Consider the following 14,405-nt stretch of genomic DNA (forward strand, 5'->3'; position numbering starts at 1 on the left):
TGATGTGCTGTTCCCTGGGGAAGACTGTGTCTCCCACTCCCAGCGTTCCTTCGCTGCCTGTAGCTCTTTGTGTGGGACCGAGTCCTCATGGTTTCCCCATCCAGTTTAGCATGTCTGCTGTCCTTATTCAGCTCATGTTTAGGCAGCCATGTAGCTGAGACTTTATGGGTGTAGCTTCTGGTGTTGCTAGGAGACGCAGTCTCACAGAAAACTCCCTGATCCTCTGGGTCTTACGATCTTTCAATTCTCACTTCCAAAATGTCCCCCACACCTTAGGTGTGCAAGTTATTTTGTAGACCTATCATTTAGGACCAGCTGGCACAACTCTATATATTTATTAGCTGTGATTTTTTTCAGTAATAGTCTCTATCTGGTGAAAGTCCTTGAGGTGAAGATTACCCTTATCTGAGGTATAAGGGCAAATAACAGACTATAATTAGGGATTATGCTGGGTTAAGAGAGTGGTGTTTGTAAGTTCTCCTCCAAGATCCATGACTTCACTACTGAGTAGTTGGCTAGTTTTCAAATGCTTTCTTAATTTACCTCTTTTATTTTGAAAGCAAGAATTAATTGGTTTTTCCAACATGTCAAGACCTTGAATTTCTAGAAGCCTATATTCTTTTTTATTTATTTTTATAAAACCAGCCCATTTGTTTTATTATTGTCTTGAAAATGCAGCAAATAATATGGCCTGCACACTAGTATGCTGTGCAAATCCTCTAAACACACAACCTTACTCCTGAGGTATTGCAGGTAGTTTTGTAAAGATCTTTTTAAACTTTCATTTATTTATTTATTTATAAATTTTTTGAAACAGTGTTACTATTTGTATCCCTGGCTGTCCCAGAACTAGTTCTGAAGACCAGGCTGCCCTTGCACCTCCAGAGATCTGCCTGCCTCTGCCTCCTAAGTGCCAGGATTATAGGTGTGCGCCACCACCACCCAGCTTTCTTCTTCTCTCTTTAATATGTGTGAGTGTTAGCCTGGATACACATATGTGTATGTGCCTGGTGCCTCCAGAGTGCAGAAGAGGGTGTTAGATCCCTTGAAACTGGGGTTACAGGTGATGGCTATGCACAGCAAGTGGCCTTAACTGCTTAGCTATTACTCCAGCCCCAGAGTCACAGGTTTTAACCAAGTGTTTTATCATTGGATAATGACTGTTCCTCTTCCTGATTTTCCTCTCCACTCCCTTACCATGTATTACTAACAACTCTCAACACTACATGGCTTGTTTCCTCAGAAATAATTTTCAGGAAATTATATCTGTGTTAAACTAAATAACACCAAAGACAACTGAAGTTTAACCCAACCAAGTTTTATTTCAGGTTCGAAATGCAATGCTAGTTTGAATTGGAGACAGAATACGGGGAAGAAAAGAAGTCTGCACTCCATGAAGGCAAACTTAGAAAGTTCCACCATTGTGAAAACCAGCACGGTAGGAGAAATGGAAACTTGAAAACTCCCACTTAGTCCTTGTATCATCTGGACCAAAATAGATCGTTGCAACACAGAGATGACAAGAGAGGCTAAAAGGGAAGACAGACCATTTAGGACCATTTAGGTGAAGCCAAAAGTACAGACTAATAGTACATGATTACATACCACTACTCGCCCAGAGGAACACGGGGTGGCATCAAACAGCAGGGTGTTTAGAAATCCTTAACAGAAGGAAAGAATAAAATAACTCAGTCTGTACTGAATGTCCACAATGCATCCAAGTAGAAAGTCCAACAACCATCACCAAAATTATCACTGCTCAGACTTGAAACCAGACAGGCTCAGTATTCGGTAACAGTATGGCTGAAGGAAAGAGCGTGAGGACTGGAGACAGTGTTCACTTAGATCCTGTCTGGCTGAGAGAGCTCATAGCACTGCGAAGATAGGACAATACATGAAGGACTATCTTCTTCCCCTGTCATACAAAATTCCTGTTCCAGACCAAGTCCTCAGATGCCCTGGACCCATTGCCAGCTGTTTCTGTAAAGCATCACAGTGGATGAGAACAGGGAGGAGGAGAACTGTTGAAATTCTGAGACCTAGGGAAAGTATTGTGGGTTTGTTTCCTTTCCCAGGGGTTTATTTTCTTCAAATCTTCCTTCCATTATCCTAACCATGTGAAGCAGCCTGTTGTGTTAATTTGAAATGAATTTCTATTACTGGTATGGAAATACTTCAGTGCCATTTGGCTGAGTTTTCTGGAGTTATCTTATTCACTAGGCTATAATTTATCTCTGGAAGGCAAGTTGTCCCCAAAATATTCCCTCTTAAGGAATGCCTACCTTTGGGAGAAGGAAAAAACATTGAGCCACCATGGGTACCCCCTACCTCCACTAGGATTTGTCTTCATACCACCCAATGAGATTGTTTTGGGGAATTCTACTTTTTCTCAAGCAGATCTCACATTGTTAGAGTAAAAGAAACAACTATTTCGATCTATATCACCACCAAACTACTCCTGATAACAGTACATTTTAGAGAGGAATTATTACGTCACGATATGTTTCAGTATCTTTTGGATAATAAAAAAAGATCCAACTTTCATTTAAGTAATTAAGTGGAAACTTTTTTAAAGATATCCAGTACATAATGGTAACATAGCTGAAATTTCTCAACAAGTCCTATCTACTAACATTAAAGCGGTTTAGAGCATTATTTCATTGGACATGCACCACAGTTCCATGAGGCAGGTACTTCTAGTATTTCCATTTTGTTAGGGAAACTGAGTCATGGAGTTTAAGTCTCGTGTTTAAGTAATATACCTTAATATTTGAGCAGCTAATCCAAGTCTGTCTGTCCCCAAGGCCAGTATCCCGGTAGAGCGGGTCAGAAAGTAAGGCCTGGGAAGCCTTACACAAAGGCAGCAAAGGAGCAAGTGAGAAAACCCTTTGTACATAGTAAGTGCAAAGGACTCCAGCATCTGAAGGTGTGTGGCACAGTATCATACTAAAATGCAAAACCTTCCATAGAGATAATAGACCCCCCTCTCCCTCACTCCTTCTCTCTTTTTGATTTTCCAAGACATGGTTTCTCTGTATCGCCCCAGCTATCCTGGAACTTGCTCTGTAGAGAAGTCTAGCCTCAACTCAGAGATCTACTTGCCATTGTCTCCAAAGTGCTGGGATTAAAGGCATGTGCCAACACTGACTGGGCCCAAGATGGTCGAGCTTTAAGATGAAACTGAGGCATGAGATGCATGAAGTTTTATTAGAACTATGTTACAGATAGAGCAGGCTCAGGAAAGCCTGTTGAAGCAGATGTCCAATGCCATGTGATGGAAAAGCTCCCCATTCTTCCCATCCTTTGTACGACATTGTAGTTGGGCTTTGAAACTTCAGTCTGCTTCTTTCTTCTCTGATAAACTATTATCACTCGTACCACTGTCCTCATGCCCCTCTCCAACTCTATGCTTTGGCACCCAAGAACCTGGAATCATGGTGCTTACTGACCAAATCCTGATATCCCAGAAGAACTAAAAATCAGAACTCAATGGGAAGCAAAAAATCCCATGTCGCAGTGTCAGCTTCTGTAATAAATTTCATGTGTTAGGAACTGAAGGAAGGGCCTCTGCCCTTGCTCTAGGTAGGCGAGAGCTCTCACCACTGTGCTCTGCACGTCCCATCCCGTCTACCACTGTCCTTTGTCCATCCCGTCTACCACTGTCCTTTGTCCATCCCGTCTACCACTGTCCTTGGTGCATCCCATCCCGTCTACCACTGTCCTTGGTGCATCCCATCCCGTCTACCACTGTCCTTGGTGCATCCCATCCCGTCTACCACTGTCCTTGGTGCATCCCATCCCGTCTACCACTGTCCTTGGTGCATCCCATCCCGTCTACCACTGTCCTTTGTCCATCCCATCCCGTCTACCACTGTCCTTTGTCCATCCCATCCCATCTACCACTGTCCTTTGTCCATCCCGTCTACCACTGTCCTTGGTGCATCCCATCCCGTCTACCACTGTCCTTTGTCCATCCCATCCCATCTACCACTGTCCTTTGTCCATCCCATCCCATCTACCACTGTCCTTTGTCCATCCCATCCCGTCTACCACTGTCCTTTGTCCATCCCATCCCGTCTACCACTGTCCTTGGTGCATCCCATCCCGTCTACCACTGTCCTTGGTGCATCCCATCCCGTCTACCACTGTCCTTGGTGCATCCCATCCCGTCTACCACTGTCCTTGGTGCATCCCATCCTGTCTACCACTGTCCTTTGTCCATCCCATCCCGTCTACCACTGCCCTTTGTCCATCCCATCCCGTCTACCACTGTCCTTGGTGCATCCCATCCCGTCTACCACTGTCCTTGGTGCATCCCATCCCGTCTACCACTGTCCTTGGTGCATCCCATCCTGTCTACCACTGTCCTTTGTCCATCCCATCCCGTCTACCACTGCCCTTTGTCCATCCTGTCTACCACTGTCCTTTGTCCATCCCATCCCGTCTACCACTGTCCTTTGTCCATCCCGTCTACCACTGTCCTTTGTCCATCCCGTCTACCACTGTCCTTGGTGCATCCCATCCCGTCTACCACTGTCCTTGGTGCATCCCATCCCGTCTACCACTGTCCTTGGTGCATCCCATCCCGTCTACCACTGTCCTTGGTGCATCCCACCCCGTCTACCATGTCCTTTGCCCATCCCATCCCGTCTACCATGTCCTTTGCCCATCCCATCCCGTCTACCACTGTCCTTGGTGCATCTGGACACTTTTTAAAAAGCGTGTTCCCTATGGATTCTGCTGAATAAGAAGAATCTACATAAAACAAATACAAATGCATAAAAGAACAAATGCATAAAATGCAACTGGCAGCCATTCCAGGACCTTTCTTACCGACTCCAGCTCCGAAGAGTACATGCATTTCTCAAGTAGATTGAAATGTCCCTTAGAGGGAAAGGCTATGATAGCGCATGTGTGCAGACTAATAAGTAACCAGCTGTGCTAAGGCACACAACAGAACATACTCTAAGACTACTTTACCCTGTTTTTGAACTGTTACATTTGAAATTGAGGAGTTTGAATGAAGAAAAGACCTGGGCTTCTTAAAACCACTTTGTTGGCATATGTTAATGTAGATATTTAATGTTCTTAACATCTTCACTTTCAATATCAATATAATATATTCTAATTCAAAATGAATGATTAAATTAATCCCAAAGAAAGGTCTATCTGATATAGCAGACTTACTACAGAAACTGTGGGGTTTAGGCTTGCTTCTTAGAATTCTAAATTAAACTTTCCATCTTTTGTCTTGAATAATATGACTGATAATACAAATAGAAAATGTGTGTCCTAATTTTGATCTTATATAAAATAAAATATTTACAATTTGTACTCTTGTCTTTTGTTCAAGTAGTTTTCTTTAGAAAATTCCATCCATGTCTACAATGTATCTTGACCACACCTATTCTCCCCTCCTTCATTCTGTTCTTCCAATCTCCCAAAATAGCTCCCATTTCCCTCCCAATTTTGTGTCTTTTAAAAAATCAACTTATTCCTCCATAAAAAGCATTGTCATGCCAGATGGATCCTCATTTTTTTCCTTTGTGTGTGTGTGTGTGTGTGTGTGTGTGTGTGGTGTGGTATATGCACACATTGGAGGCATTCTACACACCCAGAGGCCAGAAGAGGTTGCTGGATACGCTGCTCTGCTACTCTGGTGCCCTTGAGGCAGGTTGTCTCATTGAACTTGGAGCTAGACTGGTACCCAGGCAATCCCAAAGATCCTCCTGGCTCCATCCCACACAGCACTGAGTTATAGCCCTACACCCCACCATTTCTGTTGCCATGTTTTTACATGGGTGCTGGGGATTTGAACTCAGGTTCTCAGGCTTGTATCGCAGGAGCTCTCATCCATTGAGCTATCTTCCCAACCCCGGAAATTAAGTTGAAATTTAACACGATACATATATTTATAAATGAATAACTTACAGAACATCAAGCTTACAGGCACAGCTTATCGGACCAATATTTCAGACCCATGTTTTTATGATGTAGGTAAAGTTTACAATCTTCCAGCCTCCCAGAGCCATCAGTGAATAACACACAGGGATTTAGAGCGACAGCCTGGGAAATTAAAGTACAAATTAACCTTAACCAGTTCTAGCCCCTGAACACTCAGCCTTCTGCAAAATTTGAATATTATTATTCACATCTTGTGGAAATTTTTCTGCAGATCTTTTCAGAATCTAGAAGAGTTTTGTTTCTAAATTGGCCATTTGCAAGTCATTACTTTAGAAGGCCATTAGGGACAGAGAGATGCCGTCTTTGGGAACCGGAAAAGGAGGAGTAGCAGAAAGTAGAGAGATGGGTTTTTGCTTGAAGACTTATGAAGGGGAAGCAAAGGGCCCTCTAGACAGAATGGCCATGAACTCCTACCATATGGAAGGCGAATATGGAGTGTCACATAGCAGCCAGTTCTGAAGCAGGAGTTCTCTGTGTTGGAGCAGAAGCAGCATTGTGTTGTCAGGGGGATGAGGGACTGGGAAACGCATTCCAGGTTCCTCTAAGCATAATAAGTTTTGCACCTGCGCCTGCATTACATAAGTCTCCAGGGCCGCGGCCCCAATACATGGAATCTAGAGCTGCAGCTTGATTGGCTCAGGACAGCCAATGCTTCTGTTGGCCATGTGTGGGCTATGGGATCTAGCCCTCCACAGAGGCTGCAGCTCTGGTCAACTCAGGACAGCCAATGCTTCTGTCAGCCATGTGTGGACTGTGGGACCTAGCCCTCCACAGAGGCTGCAGCTCTGGTCAGTGGGAATATTGTCCCACTATTGAGGGCTCTGCACCAAACAAGTGTCATTAGTGTTCTAGTGTTCTAGGGTTCCTCACCAACCTGGCCAGCAGGTGTTATAATGAGACAGAAAAGGACAGATCTGCAAGGTAAGACAATCTAGTTGCCCCAGAACCAGTGAGACGGTGGTAGGGTAAGGGACAAGGCAGGACCATGGAGAGGGGACTTGCCCGCCAGCACAGCTGCATTCTCTCTACTCTCGCATCTGCTAGGGACACCGAGCTGGAGTCAGCTTCCCTTGCCTCGGTGGTGTCAGTCCACTAGCTAGTCATCCTCTCTGATTCCCACAGAGCTGTCATTATGTCTCTCTTCTGTTTTATATGTTAACTAACACTTGGCAATATTAAACACGGGACTCTTCACAGATACTTTACTTTGTGAGGTTTTATTAATTCATTTCTTTCTTTCGCTAATCCAAGACATACTGTGTTAGGTGCTAAAAACATGAAACTGATTAAGATGTAATCCTTTGTCCTTGAGGCGCATAGAGTCAAATGAAGGAACTGAATATGTGAGAAAATAATTACAAGGCGATCTGAAAGTGCCGGCTACAGGTGAGAAAAAGCCGGGTGTGCAGACGAGATTTCAAAACAAAGGCCTAGCTTAATGAAAACGTCAAAACAAACAAGATAATACTGCCAGAAACACAACCTCACAGTGCATAAACACAAGGTTTTCTTGGGCAATCTTTCTAAATCATAGGCACCTCCTGCTGGGACTCTTTAGGATCACCCTGTAGAAGAGAAAACAGAGGAATGAGAAGAGACAAATTCTAAGTTCATCGATTGTGCAGTGACTAAGAAGGGAAGCGAATGAAAATGGGGTGTAAGCTAACACGAGGCATATTGATGCCACCTGGTAGGGTCACGAATAATGGGAGAGAGCTTCTAATTAGCAGTCTGCGCTCTGTCCTTCATCCTGGGGCCACCTTCCCTGCTGGTTGTTAATGGAGTGTTCCAGACCTGAAACCACAGAAGCATCAGTTTCTTAATGGTGCTTAGCTCCAAATCAGAAAGTTCAAGAAATACTGTAGCAGTTCCCATCGCACACTTTTCTTGGTTCCCTTTCAGTCTCACAAGATGCAGATGGCTTTTGATTGACCACATTAACGGCAGCACAGGTTAAGAAATGCCACTGCTTCTTATGCCAAAGCAAATTATCTTTTTAGTGTTTGTGTGTGTATTACTGTGTGTGTACCCTGGAGGGGGGGTAATGAACATGTCTGGGGGAGATTTGTGTGTGTGTGTGTGTGTGTGTATGTTTGCAAGTGTGCATGCACATGTGTGCCCAAAGGCCCAAGTGTCAACCTCAGAAATATCACCTGCTCTGCTGAGGCTGGTTCTCTCATTAGCCTGGGATTCACCAACTAAACTAGCTAGCCTGGTCAGTGAGTCCCAGCAATCTTCTTGTCTCTACCTCCCGAAACCGGGATTATTAGAGCACACAACTCCGAGACATCTTTCATGCCTGGTGGGATGGTACTCAGGTCCGGGCCCATAAGGCAACACTACTAAGTAAATGGCCTCCCCATTCCCTCAACAGTCTTTCAAGATGGAAGTCATACTGACAAAGAAAATCATATATGAGTAACACAGTGGCTAAGAAACAATTTCTCTCCTGCCACAAGAGTCTTATTTGTTTAATTTGATGTAATGTTCTCTTGAGCAACAGTACTTTAAAAGAAAATGTCTTACAAAGATCTATTTGGGAGCTGTGATTTTACTATCATAGGAAAAAGGCCAAATTTAATTGGTAATTATTGGCTTCGTCATATCATTACCATATGAATAATATACCGGCCCACAGAGGGATTGGACACAAGACGCAAGACACAACTTCCTCCTAGGTTTGGTCACAAGTCCACCTCCGAATGAAGAGATTTGCTGCTTTTTTGTTTGCTGATCTTCTGAAATGCTTTTGTGGTATCAATGCTATATTAATCGCCCAGATTTTTAGGTCATTCCAACTTCAAACTATTTTGCTGAACTTTACTTCACACAAGGTGGAAAGGACTTAGTAGGCAAAATCAGGCTCTCTGTGAAATACCTTCTATCATATGCAAATGTCAGCTCTGAGGGTCAAAGAGCTCTAAACAAGCAAGCAAGCTAAAACTCCTGTTGCCAATCAGTTATCTTGAAGTCAGCATCTCCTCACTCCCTAATCTGTTAACAAATGTCTCAGATTCAGATGCCTGTTGGCGCTAGGTAATGAGGTAATTAGGTGTCTGTGGCCGTGGTGGAGCGTAGTAAACAAGAGATCAATTACATTTCCTAAAGGTGCCCAAAAATAAAAACTGAAGAGAAAGTGGGCTATAAACCAGACCAAGCCTGGTTTACATGAAGCTTTTCTTCCTCTCCAGTTCTAATAATTTTAAAGTTCTCATTTATTTGGTTTAATTCTCTTGGGATCTGAGCTATCCTTTGATTGCATGTCAGGTACCTTTGAAAACTTCATTAATTCATTGCATCACCGCAGAACCAAGCCATAGATCATTTTTTCAGGGGCACTCTTTATGCATTGCTCGACGACCGCAGACTGACATTGTCTGACAGGCCCATTTATACCTGGAGAAATGGAAAGAGCGATATTAATTAGGAAGGTGTAAGAGACTGCAGAAGTTAATTAATTTAAAAAATGGTACCGGATTTCAAGAACTTTCATCTGGGACAAATGTGTTTTGATTCGCCCAGACTTAAAATTTATGAGTGATTATGTACATTCTTTGTTATGTTGCACCCCCAAGATGGAGATAAATTCTTGGGGCTTGAAAATCAATCGCAAGGTGAGGAAGAAGACAAGCAGCAATTTCTCTGCTTTGATGAAACATCTCAGATTTGTTAAACATATGAAGACATCCAGCTACATAAAGTAATGAGCCCACTAATCAGAGTTTGGAAGTAGAAAAAAAAAGATAAGAGAGTCTCAAGAATTAAGCATGTCCTTGGTTAAGTGATTCATCCTGGTAGAGGAATGGCATTATCAATAACTATCAAGACTATCAAGGAGATTTAGGCTTCGGGAAATAGAGCTAATTTCAGCTGGAATAAGTAAGCACCTCTAGCAACCATGTAGGCAAAATAGAGCCGAAGGAAATTTAATCTAATCTAAGCAGACAATGACAGAATAGAGCAGCTTTTCCTAAAAGAGAACCGAATACGAGGGCAACTCCAGTGTCTTCACTCACCCCGCAACTGCTCACACAGGGCTGGCACAAGGCTGGGCACAGTGCTGCTGGCTGATCAGGAAATTAGTCGGGAGTGCCTGCTGTTCATCAAAACATTTAAAACATTTCTGAATGCTGTTTTTAAGAACTCTGGCCAGAATAATTAACCAGATCTAATCCTTGCATATTTAAAACCGTCATCCAGTCCTTAAGCAGCCGTCATCAAGGCTTTTACATCATGTTAAGTAATCGCCCAGGCCGGTGAATGGCAGTCTCTTCCCCTGATCAATCCATCAATAAAGAGCTAATTGATGGCCTTTTCGTGCTCAGTCCCGAGACAGATTCCTTAATAGCGGGAAGCAGAATTTCCCTATGTAGATCAACTTAAAATGACAATATAGTTACAATAAATTGAAGTACATTTTATGGGTCTTGAAACATAATGAAACTAACTGTGAAAGCTCATATTTGTTATACATATAAGAAGGCAATAAACCCAAATTAGCTATGTACCTCATTCATGATTATCATTTAATTTATTTACAGTTGGCAGGAAAGCTTAGTCACTGGAAGAGGGAAAACTAAATTTGGATGGAAAGTTGTCTGTTACTGTCTTAGTCAGTTGTTTAAACAATATATAAAAAAGACAAGTTATTTGACTTTCTTTTTTATTTAAATTTTTTTCATTTTACATACCAACCCCAGTTCCCCCAACTCATCTTCTCCCATCCCTGACCTCCCCCACACCTAATTCTCAGAGAGAGTAAGGCCTCCTTGAGAGTCAACAAAATTTGACACACAAGTTGAGGCGGGACCAGGCCCCTCCCCTCTGCATCAAGGCTGAACAGGGTATCCCACCATAGAGAATGGGCTCCAAAAAGCCAGTTCATGCGATTGCTATAGGTCCTGGTCCCATTGCCAGGGTCACCTCCAACAGACCAAGCCACAGACCTGTCACCCACATTCAGAGGGCCTAGTTTGGTCCCATACAGTCTCCCCAGCTGTCAGTTCATAGTCTATGAGCTCATACTAGCTCAGGCCAGCAGTCTTTGTGGTTTTCCCAATCATGATCTTGACTCATGACCTTGTTCATATGGTACCTCCTCCCTCATTTTCAACTGAACTCCAGTTTTTGTGTTTGGCTGTGGGATTTTGTTGGTGGTAGTGGTAGTCTTTGTGTGTTTCCCTTCTTTGGGGTTTTCTAGGTTTTTTGGGGTTGCCTTTTTTGTGGGTGCAGCTAAATTCCTTAGGTTGGAGTGTTTCTTCTAGTACTTTTTGTAGTACTAGATTTGTGGATAAGTATTGCTTAAATCTGGTTTTGTCATAGAATATCTTGTTTTCTCTGTCTGTGGTGATTGAACACTTTGCTGGGTATAATAGTCTGGACTGGTATCTGTGGTTTCTTAGTGTCTGTGGAATATCTGTCTAGGACCTTCTGGCTTTCAGAGTTTCCATTGAGAAGTCAGGTGTAATTCTGATAGGTTTGCCTTTATATATTACTTGATCTTTTTCCTTTGCAGCTCTTAGTATTCTTTCTTTATTCTGCATGCTTAGTGTTTTGATTGTTATATGGTGAGGGGACTTTTTGGATTTGGTCCAGTTTATTTGGTGTTCTGTAAGCTTCTTGTATCTTCACTGGCATTTCTGTTATTAGGTTGTAAAAGTTTTCTTTTGTGATTTTATTGAATATCTTTTCTGTGCCTTTGAGCTGGAATTCTTCTTCTACTTCTATCCCTATTATTCTTAGTTTTTTTTGTCTTTTTATGGTATCCCAGATTTCCTGGATGTTTTGTGTTAAGGGTTTGTTGGGTTTAATGTTTTCTTTAATCTATTTCTTCTATTGTATCTTCAGTGCTTGAGATTCTCTCTTCCATCTGTTGCATTCTGTTGGTTATGCTTGCATCTGTAGTTCCTGTTCATTTACCCAGATTTTCCATTTCCAGAATTCCCTCAGTTTGTGTTTTTCTATTGCCTTTATTTCAACTTTTAAGTCTTGGACTGTTTCCTTCACTTGTTTTAATTTTTTTCTTGGTCTTCTTGGCTTTCTTTAAGGGATTTATTGGTTTCTTCCAATTTTGTTTGCCTTTTTTTTTTCATCTCTTTGAGGGAATTTTTTTTAATTTCCTCTTTAAGGGCCACTATCATCTTCATAATGTTATTTTTAGGATCATTTTCTTCTGCTTCATCTGTGTTGGAATGTTCAGGTCTGCTGTTTTAGAACCACTAGTTTCTGGTGGTGCCATATTGTTCTTTTTGTGGTTGAATGAAATTTATACATTGCCATCTACCCATCTCTTCCTCCAGTTGGTGCAGGTGGAGTCTGTGATTCCGTGTGTCTTTCTCCAGGTGCAGGTGGAGTATGTGGCTCCCTTGTTTACTGATGATAAGAGGAATGGTTGGAGGTGGTGGTGAGGATGCTGTTGCCTGGTCACTGGGGCTGTGGTTGGGTTATGGGATGTGCCCTCAGAAGTAGGATGCAAGACTATCCAGTTGGGGCCTCAGACACTCAACTTTTCCTTAAGATATAGGTGGAACGTATGATTCCCTTGGTCATTGATGTAGCAAGGAGGGGTATTGCTGGGTGGGGTTAAAGCAGGGAGGAAGCTGCTCCCTGGTCTCTGGAGCTGCAGTAGATGGGTTGGGGCATGAGATAATACACCCAGGGTCTTGGGCCTAGAGACCAGATGTGACTAGTCTGGAGCTCAGACACTCTTCTTTTCCTGAGTTGTTTGACTTTCAAGGCTAGAGATAGTTTTTTCCTATAAAATCATCTTTATCTAGAGTTGGGAATGTGATTTCGTTGGTAGATTACTTGCCTAGCACACACAGAGAATCACATCTTCAGGGCATGGTAGTACACATATATTCCCAGCACTTAGGGAGTAGAGGCAAGAGAACAGCTTCTACATAGCAAGCTGAGCTCCATGAAAGACATATCAAAATATTTTTTAACATTTCATGCTCAACAGGGAGACTAACCTTATGTTATCTAAACCAAAAAATTCCTCTAAATATAGTAGACAATTATAGATATGTGTTAGAGATGAGGGGAGTGCTTATGGTTGTTATATTTTGTTGTTTCTCTTGGTTTTAATTTAAATATAGCTAGGAATATAATATAAATTTATATATACATTTTCAAATGATAAATCCTGCTTAAATGATGGATTTTCCATTTCTTTTACTAAAGATCTTTGATTGCATGGGTATTTGGCATCTCCTAGCTATGAAGACACACCCCTCATGCCTTTTCCACCTCTTTCAGTGTGTATGCCACAAAAGATTGTGAGATAAACATAGGAAATAAAGCTCCAGATGTCAGAACATGCTTCTTTCCCCTGTCAGTGACTATAACTGAAGAACTAATGGGCTAACTCCATTCTTTCCTAGGCCCCTATTCTGAGCAGAATGTGGATTGGCTTTGCTCCCTAGAATCAGCTCCAAGTGAAACTTCCTCTTTGTGAAAGCCACAATGGCGGAAGTCCAGCAATCAGTATTAGGATTCTTCTCCAGGTCCAAGGTACAAGCTACAGTATTTTGTCTAGAATGTCACATATCAATCTACTTTTCCTACATAACGAAAAGCTATTAGGAAACCATCATGTGTCACGTACTGTTTAGATTCCCACGTGTAGCTCTCTGAATGAGAAATGCCCCCCATAGTCTGGGGCATTTGAACATTTGTTCCCCAACTGGTGTGTAGGAAAGCTTATGTTTTACACCCTTGCTGGAGGAAGCATATGACTGGGGACTGTCTTTGAGATTAAAAGCCTGACCTGATTTTGCTTTGTTCTCTCTGACTCATGGTTGCCATCCAAGATGTGAGCTCCCGGCTTTCCTCTGACACCCTGCCTGGCATCCTGCTTGCTGCTGCACTCCCACAACTAGAAGGAGCCATAAGCGCAAATAAACTCTTCTAGAAGTTGTCGTCATATTTTAGCACAGGAGCAAGAAAGGACACAATGCACCAGGACTGTCCAATTAACTCAAATTCACACTTATTAAAGAGACATTTTACTTGAAAGATTACTTCAAGAAAGTAAAGGGATGACTGCACTACAGTAAGAGACACTGTTGTAGTAAGGAGAACAGTGTGACCATAAAATTCAGATACACCAAAAGAAATATGCGGGGAGGGGGGTGTTGCATGATAGGAAGGAGCAAAAAGGCTTGAAAGAGCCCAAGATGAGGAAACAGAATGAGAAAATGGCTAATCCCATAGCAGTTCCAATGTTTTACCCCAGTGACAGCAAATTCACACATGGGCTGTCTTCAGCTGAGACAAGTTTAGTGTCCTGAGCAAAAGAAAGAATGTCAACAGCCTAGTTCACCAACTGTGTGCTCTGACTGACATGGAATGATCGATGGGCAGTACATCTAATTACCCATGAGGCAAACCAAGAGCAGGATACGGGTCTTACCTAAATCCTTTAGGCAAGGGATGTT

The sequence above is a fragment of the Microtus pennsylvanicus genome, chromosome 3 (genome assembly GCF_037038515.1).
Source record: "Microtus pennsylvanicus isolate mMicPen1 chromosome 3, mMicPen1.hap1, whole genome shotgun sequence".
Classification (NCBI taxonomy): Eukaryota; Metazoa; Chordata; class Mammalia; order Rodentia; family Cricetidae; genus Microtus; species Microtus pennsylvanicus.